Raw genomic sequence first — 10013 nt, 5'->3', positions numbered from 1 at the left:
GCTGACTTAGTGGTGAACTTACCATTCTGATTGAGTCCCGAGAAAATACGATCATCCCTCTCAATAAGGAGGATTTTATTGACCACAGCACGCATATCTTCCCATTGTTTGGATAATTCAGGGGTAAGCCTACGTCTGAACATAGAGGCGTCGTCAAGCCTATCTTTTCGGTCCAGGGTGCTTGTTGGGTAGTTGCAGATTTCAAACAAGCGCGGATACTGATCTTGAAATGGGGTCAGCCCATTTATCGGATCTTTCCACAACCTGATCAAGTTTCCAGCCCCAGTCTCAATCTTTCTGCCCATCATATGTATATTTTTAATCTTGAGCAAAGCTTTCCAACAGGGCGAGTCAGAGAATTTGGGGGAAACTTCAGCAATAGAGGTGTTGCGAAAATATCTGGCCCGAACTATATCCTGCCATAGCCCATTTTGCGTCTCTAATTTCCACCATCATTTGACCATGAGACTAATATTTTACTCCCTCCGTTCCTAAATACTTGTCTTTCTAGACATTTCAAATGACTACTACATACGGATGTATGTAGACATATTTTAGAGTGTAGATTCACTCATTTTGCTCCGTATGTAGTCACTTATTAAAATGCCTAGAAAGACAAGTATTTAGAAACGGAGGGAGTACTTTCTAAGATCTTTAATACCTAAACCCCCTTTATCTTTGGATCTACATATCTTGCTCCATTTAACAAGATAGTATCTCCAGCGTCGGCCACCTACCTAAATCATGCAGATCCACGCCATCCCCGCACTCCTCCTTGATCCTGCTGGCAGATCTCGTGCGCCGCGCTCTGGCAGTCGGTGATGCTTCCCTGCCACCACTCTGCCTCCTTCCCGATGGGGCAACGTCGCCGCGCGTATAGGAAGTTCATCGCCGCCACCTCAAGCCATTCAATGTCGACGTCGTGGATGCGCCCCGCTCCAAGGCCATGGCTTGGGCTTTAGCGGCAAACAATGGAGCCTGCAGGGGGAGCCGCGGGGTCGAGGACGTCTAGTTCGACAGTCCAACTGCTTGCTCGGCCGCCGGTCAATCAAGGAGGTGAGTGCAGGACACCTCCGTGCGCTTCCATGGATGCTGCTGTCTAGTACATCCCCCTCTCTGATTGATCTTGCATGATTTGTGTAGCTTGTCATTCCCTACCCTGCAACCATCAAGCGTGTGCTAATTGTGACTGAGGTTGCACTGCCCATGGCAGGTCTCGACGTTTGAAACAATTAGCAGCAATACAAACAGCAGTTTCACCTACAGGTAAATTACATTGCCTGTGTGAGACAATTATCATGCAAATGGTTAGCAAAGAAGATTATTAGTTTATTTATGTGTTTATTCTGCTCCAGCCAATACTGTAAAAATGCATGATTCCAATGCCATGTGGCCTAGCTGACCGAATTAGCATGCAAGCTTCTCCTTTCCTCTATTGTCAGTTAAATTTTCTCTAGTACGTATGTTCTGAGGATGATGAGAGAATGGTCTGGTGGGGATGATGCATGTTTCTTTGCTTTTTATCATGATATATAAAAAGATTCTGGTAGCTCTAGTACCTATGCTACAACAGTCCATTGACAAAAAAAATATAAGTTCAATACATAATTGGAAAAAAGTTCAATACTAAGTGTTCTCTCCCTATGCTTACATCAGCTAGTCTTCACCATGCCCAGATAGTGCCTAGAAGAAGTTAACTCGTGCATTTCCATAAAACTATGCACTGATAAATCAGAACTCGTGTATTTCCATAAAATTATGTAAGTTCCGTGTGTGTGTGCTCCTACAAATCTGAAATATTTTTCCAATCATACTAGTACTGATGAAATCACCTAAAAAGGTTGAAGAAAAAAATCTGTAAGTTTGGTGCATGTGCTGCTACAAATCTGAACTTCTTGTCCAGTGATTCTAGTACTAATGAAGATCGAGTTCACTGAAACAATGTACTGATACCAGATAAATTCAAAACCAAGACCACTGCTAGTTCAAAACAAAGACATGCCCCAACCCTCTTGGGAGAAAAAGAACTTCAAATTTTGTGTGTAATGGACCACCGTAACTCCTGCCACTCAATTGGTATGTTGTTGTTCCAACTAGTCATAGAAGTAAATGATGAATACAAGTAGATGATTGTGTTGTTTAGTAAAAGTTCCTTCAAGTACATATGCAAGTTCAATATCATCGTCTAAGAAGGTTCGCAGATATCATCACAAGGAATTCAGATTTTCAAAAGGTTCATATAAGAAACCACATGAAAATTCAGAGAACAAAAAAAGATTCAAAGAGTATCGATGCTCCTGACAGGACTACAAGTCTTTGTGTACAAATATTAATGGAGGGGAGCAAAAAAATTAATAGCATTTCTGCCCGTGGGTGTTTGTACTTATGCCTGACAGACAAATATTGTGTTCCTAGCTCATCCAGTTTGTCGGAGTTCTTTACATACATGTACTACTCTGGATGAAGCTTCTGAAACTTCCAATGGCACTTCTAAGTCTAGAATCTGCATGTCTGAGTGTACATGTTGAAACTGCAGTAATTTTGGTGTGCAGGTGTTTGGAGAAAAACACCTATTACACATTTCTTGTTGAAAGTCGGTGTCTCTGCCTGATTGTTTTTGCTTATGGAAATGAAAATTATTTGTTACAGGTTTCCTTTTCATCCGTCCCTCTGATTGTTTTGGAGAATAGAGACGGGAGCTTGTATGTTCACTGAAAAAGTTTGGATCCTGAGCAGATTATTCTCAAGAAAATTGTTTTGACTTGGTAAGCTTGTCATCATAATTTACTAGGCAGAAATATATGCAACTTGTACATTTCTTTCCTGCCAATAAGTACTTAGGTCCACATAGTTTGAGCACCGAATGTCAGAAAAATGATGCCTTTTCAGTTACTGTACATTACTTGCATTTGAGCACTCACTATTGTCAGAATGTCAAAGCTAGTGTAATCCCTGTTAAGTTGCTGCTCTTCTGAATTATGGTCCCCACAGCTGTTCAGATATTTCTTTTCAACATGTAAGTATAGTAAGAGGAGCCGCGAGGTCGAGGACCTCCCTGTCGGCAGTCCAACTGCTAGCTCCGCCGTTGGTCGCTTAAGGAGCTAGGTATAGGCCACCCCATGCTCTACCCTGGATCCTGCTGTCTTGTGCCTCACTGACTCTCCCTCTCTGATCGATCTCGCATCGTTTATGTACCTTTCATTCCCTATTATGCAAGTATCGAGTGACTTTAGTTCTGAACCCTTTTTTCTGAGCTTACTGTACTATTTATGTTACCTTATCATCCCATCAGCCTTATGATTTAGACTAAATTTCAGCCATGATTTAGACTTTCTTTTTGCAATAAATAGTTCACTATCTCAGTACAACTAGTTGACCATCTCGGTTCAACTATGATTGGGTGTGCCAAAATTAGATGCTTGACTGCCTTATTATTATCACTAGTGCTTTGTTCATAGTACTGTTGGTGGTGCACGCACCGAACGATAGTTGGTAGCTACGGCTGATTCACATTTTTTCTCTAATGTTTGTTGTAGCCTGAAGGCCTGCTTCTTGCTTAGCTACTGGTTGTGCGTACTCATTGGTGCGCTGCTGCTGTTGCAGGGTGATGTGAGTGAGATAGAGAGAGATAGAAAATGAAATGATCTTCCACATGTACTAACTCATGACACTGAAGAACGTTTAACTATGTTTCATCTCTGAACTTAAACGCATTTGTTCTTGGAGCTAAAATTCCTAGAGCTTCAGTCCAACTTTTGGTGATTCTTGTACTTATTGTTCAGAAACCAATGGTGAAATTTTTTGAATGCAGCAATGGCATGCTCCCAGCCCGCCGAGACTGAATCATTCGACACTACTTCTTTGCGCAGTGTGGCTCGATGTGCAGCCCGCCAGCTCCGTCGTGTACATCCAGACAAGACGCTATGGTGTAGAATTTAATGCATGAAGTAAGCCCATCAATTCGGTTTCATTTTCTGAATTTCTTTTGAACTTGGTGTCAGTTAACTTTTACATGTATCTAGTTATGGTAGTACTAACCAGATCAAGCTACTTCATTTTTTTTATCAAATTCTAGAACTTTTACATATCTGTATTGCTGCTGCTCCATACTCGTATTTGCTATTTCTTCTTATGTGGGCACTAAACTTCTAATACTATTCACGATCCAACTTCTAGTTTTTGCTCTATTATGTGCTTCACTTATAGAAAAAGGGTTGGGTTATATAAATAGGACAAAGATGTTTGCTTGCTTTCTAGAAATGAAATGGTTGGACATGTATCGATGATGTAAATAAAGCTCTTCTCTTGTGTTGTTTGAAAATAAAATCACACCAGTACATGGTGGAAGTTTGTATCAGTCCAGAGAAAAAAGAAACAAAGTTCAGAAAGAAAAATCATGAGTTCACCTTCCATAAAGTTTGTAAGTACAGAGATATCACCCTGATGTAGTATGTAAATATTTATTGCAAATTTGCAATTGAGGAATGGGTGTGTGTGTTGTAGTCTCTGCCTACAGAGTCGATATGTGCTTTTGTAGTGCTGGTAGTTGTAGTCTCCCACGGTCTCTGCCGTCATCAAGGGTGCATGTGTGCCATCCTCAGTCCAACCCCATGGCATCAGGGTGGTCGAGTTCATCGCGACCAGCAGTCTATGGCTGTCAAGTTTCCCAAGAGGCTTCCTGGAGGTTCAAAACCTTTCAGTTCATCTTTGAAAGTTTTTTAGTTCATCTTATCAAAAGCAAAAAGAAAACAAAGTGTGTTTAGTTTCATCATTTTTGTCTGCTTGAAAAAAAACACATACTAACATACCTCATCACAATGGCCAGCAAGCGTAGCTCGACTGCTCATCATCATTAGTTCAAACATTTGGAGTTGTGTTACATCGAGTGAAATCGATACATACAGTACATACATCTGACCAGTGACTTGTGTCTCGTTATAGGTTTACAGGAAAAAAACATTCCAAGTCTCGTTATAGATGCAAACATACAGCAACAGTCCATCTTCAAAATTATTTGACCACCGTCGTTGGCTGTTCTTCTTCGACATCTCCTAAAGTTCAGCTTTCGTCATCTCATCCTTGTATCTATACGTATGTTCAATCGTTGCTCGCTTGAGATTTCGAACAGTAATCTCTAAATATCTTTTTGATCACTAAACAGGCCCAATTTTAGCATGTTTCCTGAAATATTTTAGCATGCTTTATGTTTTCATCGACAAGTTCACACACTACTGTCTCAGACGTTCAAACATTTGTTTCCCTGATGTTCAGATATTATCGTCTAGGAATACATGTTGTAACTTCGAGAGAGAAAAGTTCATGTTGATTACTCTCGTCAAGTGTAAAAGTTCGCCAATATACAATTTATAAGTTCCAACATCCAGTACATTAGTTTAGTAGTTGGTACTAACTACTCCAATTTTTTTCTTGACGTTGGAGTAGTTAGTTTAGTAGTGTCCGTACTTCAATTTTTGTAGCTCACCTCTAATTTGTTTCTTTCTACCACTCTTTCCTCTAACAATTTTGTTTCTCTCTATACTGCAGCACGAGGGAGGTTTGGACGGACGCTGATCACTAGCCCACTACAGTACAAAAAAATACTTCCGTGATGATACGTGTTTGTCACAGTAGGTCACATTTTCTGTCATGCATGTACATCTATGACATTTTTATGACAGAATCAAGATAGTTATACCAGTGCTGTCGTAGAAGTGTTCCATGACATTACCAAAATTATCATTATGGAAGTGTTCAGTTTCATGACGATAAATCGCGCGTCACAGAAATGTTTTCGTCAAGGGTGATCGACACATGACATCCACCGTAACGGAACGCCATTAAGCTATCGAGTCCGGTTTTGGATCCGATAACCCGTTAACAGCCCCGACCAATGGGGATTTTCCACGTGTAAAATCATCATTGGCTGGAGGGAACATGTGTCGGCTCATCGTTGGGACAGATGTCATTCACTCATTGGACCCAAAGCGCCTATGATACGTCGACACGTGGCACGACCCAACAGAGGCCCATTCCTGTGAAAAGGTCGGCCCGTTTGACTTGGTCAAAAGGTGGCGGGTCGGCCCATGGCAAGCCTGTTAACGGCATGTTCGCATATAGCTCATTTACAGCCCGCTAACCCAGGACCCGTTTACGGCCTATCCGAATTAGGCACAGTAGTATCATCTGGGCCGTCCAATATAATTCTAACCTGTTTTAACTTCTGACCCATGTATGGCCCATGACGTCTTTCGGCCCATATGAGGCCCTTAGTAACCCTCGACCCATTAACGGCCCGTGGTAAAACTGGCCCGTAATGAACAGTGTATCACTTTATACCCATTAACGACCCATTATTTCGTTGGGCCGTTTCCAGCCCATGTTATCTTTCGGCCTTCTTAGGGCCCATTTATTCTTGGGCTCATTTCCAGCATTCATTTATTTTCGGCCCGTTAATGTCATTTTCTGCTTGTGGGCCAAATTCAGCCCATGGTTTCAGTCAGCTCATTTGTGGCCCGTTAATACGTTGGGCCGTTTTCATAGCGTCATCAAATACGGTCGATTAATGACGGCCCGCTATGGTCGTCCCATGAACGGACGATTTCAACTCTAGCCCATTTACGGCCATAATGTGGTCTGTTATGGGCCCATGTTTGGCCAACCGATCATACGGCCCGTAGAAGGCCCATTGATGATACGGCCCGTAGAAGGCCCATTGTGTCAACGGCCCGTATAAGGCCCATGGTTTCTACGCCCCGTAGAAGGCCCATTGTTTCTACGGCCCTTAGAAGGCCCATTGTTTCTACGGCCCGTACGAGGCCTATGTTAACTACAGTAAATATGTAGCACATGGTTAATGTGGCCTAGTTTTAAGAAATAGGTTATTGCGGCCACTAGCAAACCGCCGAAAAAGAACTGCACTGACTACAAGAAAAACAAATAAACAAGACAATAAGGAAATAAACAGGCAAGCAACTTACGCTAGGCTATCACGGCTATTACATATATTACATCCACTGGGCATCAAAGTTCGCCACCAGTGCAAATATAGGGAACAAAGCAGCATATAACGCCGCAGCAAAACAAGTCTAGAACTGAAACCACTTCAGAAGAGCACAAGAAACAATATCCTGCGTACCCATAATGCTGGCAAGATGCTTAGCAAGCTTATTAACTTTCTTTTGTTTGGCGCTTAAATCCTCCAGCACTTGCTGTTGCACCAGAAAGTATGCATCTAAATTCTGCAGGGACTTCCTCAGTCCTTCGGCTTCGTGTCGCATAACATCTTACGATGTTTTTCAACTTGAAGTTGAGACTCAAGAAGCCGAACTGATTCAGGCAGCGAGTTCGAAGAGCTGGTGCCAGCAGTAGTAGCCAGTAACTCGAACACTACATCAAGACAGGACTTTGGGGTTGTCTCAGTGTCTTCAATATAGTTTTTATCAGCTTTCTTGGAGACCAACATGGATGTCTCACTATCTTGAACCTTATCTGCATTACTTCTTGTACCACTGCATAACGGGGTACTCTTCTCCAATATTTTATCCGCATTCTAAAAGAGAAACAAACAAACACATCACGGGTTTACAATGTAGTATGTGAAACTCATTTTGGTAAACCAGTTCAGTAGTAAGGTGGACAGGATAACAGCATGAAACAAACATATATCTATGTAGTATGGTCACTGTATGGTCTATATCATTCTAGTTTATGTTGCCAAATCAAGATAGATACTGTTCGAATCATATGTATTTAAGACAAAGCAGCTTAGATAGAATATAAGTGTGGGACACTACACAACAATAACAACACTTGTAAGGTGCATGGCTTGAGAATATAACTGTTTATTCAATTGAAACTGAAATCAACATAGAGCAAGTTACAATAGCAAACACGTTAAAAAATAGGTTTAAAACATACCTGTTGCGCCATTGGAGTTTCAATTGCATCCTTCAAATTTGAAATTAGTCGGTATGAGTAAATACAGTGATGCAAGAGCAAAGTAGTATGAACCATAGCTACAAAACCTGACCTGAGAATACTTCTTCTTCTACTTTAAGTGTTGACTTGGGGTTCGGAGTGGTGGTCCTCGTGCTTTGGGCACTGCAGTTGCCTTACTAACTGCTCATGTTTGGGTGCTCTGTGGTGGAGACGGTGTTGTGTCAACGGGAACTGGGTTACTATTTGCTGGGGTTGGGGTTAGAAGGGGTGTAGCTGGTTCTCTGTCCAACTGGGTAGGGGTACAATTTGCGTGAGTCTGGGTTATGTGTGGTGGGGCTGGTTCTTGGGCAAGTACAACCGTGGTTCTATCTCCATCGACAGGTAGCATGATCTTTTCTGAAGACCGTGATTTTACTCCCACAGATACTGCCATCACCCCCTCCAATTGAAATGGCTGATAAACAAGAAAAGTAATTGAATGTACAGGCATTGTAAGATAGACAAGTGCAATGGATAGTAGGGAAGAAAACAGGGCATGAAATAATTCACATTTATGTTGTTTAACCAAACAGAATAGCAGGACATAATTTCACATATATGATGGCTAATTAAAAAGGATAGCATGACACAATTTCACATGTATGATGGCTAAGTAAACAGGATATAATGACATACTTCAAAATATAATGACTATGTAAACAGGATGACATGATATAACTATATGATGCGTCTATTAAAGTGGTTGGCATGCCATAAATCACAAACATGCCGTCGATGGAAACATGATGGCATGATATAATTCACAGATAGAATGACATAATTCAAAATATGATGACTATGTGAACAGGATGAGATGATATAACTATATTATGTCTTTAGAAAATGGGTTCGCATGCCATAATTCAGATACATGATGTCTATGTAAACAGCATGGCATGATATAATTCAAATATATGATTTATATACTAAGGAAGTGAGCAGAGGGCAATCACATATATGATGTGTCAACTAAGGAGATGGCATTCAATATCGTGTATATGATGTCAAAACTAAGCATTGCAATACAACATATGCATGATATGAGTAATATAACCCTGCCAAGTTTGAGCATACACCTCAGGGGGATAATAGGACTGGTCATCTGCCTCTGAATCCTCCTCTAAAGAGCTATCTGTAACCAGCAAGATATCTGCTTCACAAGATAGCATTGTCTGCTCTGAAGACCTTGTTTTCACTCCAAATTTCTCCATCACCAATTCAAATGGCTGATGCACAGGAAGAGTAGTTGAATATACAAACATTGTCGACAAAAGCAATGAGAAATACAAAAAAAGGACGACATGATATAATTCACATATATGACGCTTGGCTAAACAGCATGGCATTGCATAATTCACATATATAATGCCTTGCAATAATATAGCATTGCATAATTCACATATATAATGTCTTGCAACAAGATGGCATTGCATAATTCACATATATGGTAATTAGACACTAAACAGGTGGCACTCACACAAAGCATGTCTAAACTAAGCAAATGACATAGCAATGCAAGATACCATACACACGGTATGAGCAACATAACCTTGCCAAGTTAGAGCATGCACCTCGGGGGGGGGGGGGGATGGGACTGGTCATCTGTCTCTGAATCCCCCTCTGAGGAGCTATCTGTAACCAACAAGACATGCGCTTCGTCAGATAACATTGTCTGCTCTGAAGGCCTTGTTTCCACTCCAGATTTTTCCATGACCATGCCGAATGGCTGATGCACAGGAAGAGTAATTGAATGTACTAAAATTGTTGACAAATATAACACGTAATAAAAAATGATGTCATGATATAATTCACATATAAGATGACTGGCTAACCAGGGTGGCATTGAAAAATTCACATATATGATGTCTGGCTAAACAAGATGGCATTGCATGATTCACATATACGATAAAGAAACTAAACATATGGCATTGACACAAAGCATGTCTAAACTAAGCAGATGACATCTTTGATGTGTACAGTAAGCAATGCAAGGCACCATATGCATGATTTTACCAACATCAGCATGCCAAGTTAGA

The 10013-nt window shown here is 41.0% G+C and overlaps 1 long non-coding RNA gene across 7 annotated transcripts; it reads left to right on the top strand.

Moving 5' to 3' along the window:
- Positions 1 to 706: 706 nt before the first annotated feature.
- On the top strand, positions 707 to 6017 carry LOC125543638 (uncharacterized). 7 transcript variants are annotated; one of them, XR_007298638.2, is made up of 6 exons: positions 707 to 1056; positions 1144 to 1266; positions 2650 to 2765; positions 2992 to 3947; positions 4942 to 5091; positions 5545 to 6014. It is a non-coding gene; the product is annotated as an uncharacterized LOC125543638 (long non-coding RNA). The 7 variants fall into 7 exon arrangements; XR_015618591.1 differs by having other exon boundaries at positions 2650 to 3654; positions 3812 to 3947; XR_015618592.1 differs by having other exon boundaries at positions 2650 to 3609; positions 3812 to 3947; positions 5545 to 6013.
- The last annotated feature ends 3996 nt before the right edge of the window (positions 6018 to 10013 follow it).

This window comes from Triticum urartu, chromosome 3A (genome assembly GCF_056163025.1).
Source record: "Triticum urartu cultivar PI428250 chromosome 3A, HENAU_Tu73, whole genome shotgun sequence".
Taxonomy (NCBI): Eukaryota; Viridiplantae; Streptophyta; class Magnoliopsida; order Poales; family Poaceae; genus Triticum; species Triticum urartu.
The sequence above is the reverse complement of the archived record's forward strand: the minus strand, read 5'-3'. Positions and strand labels throughout refer to the sequence as shown.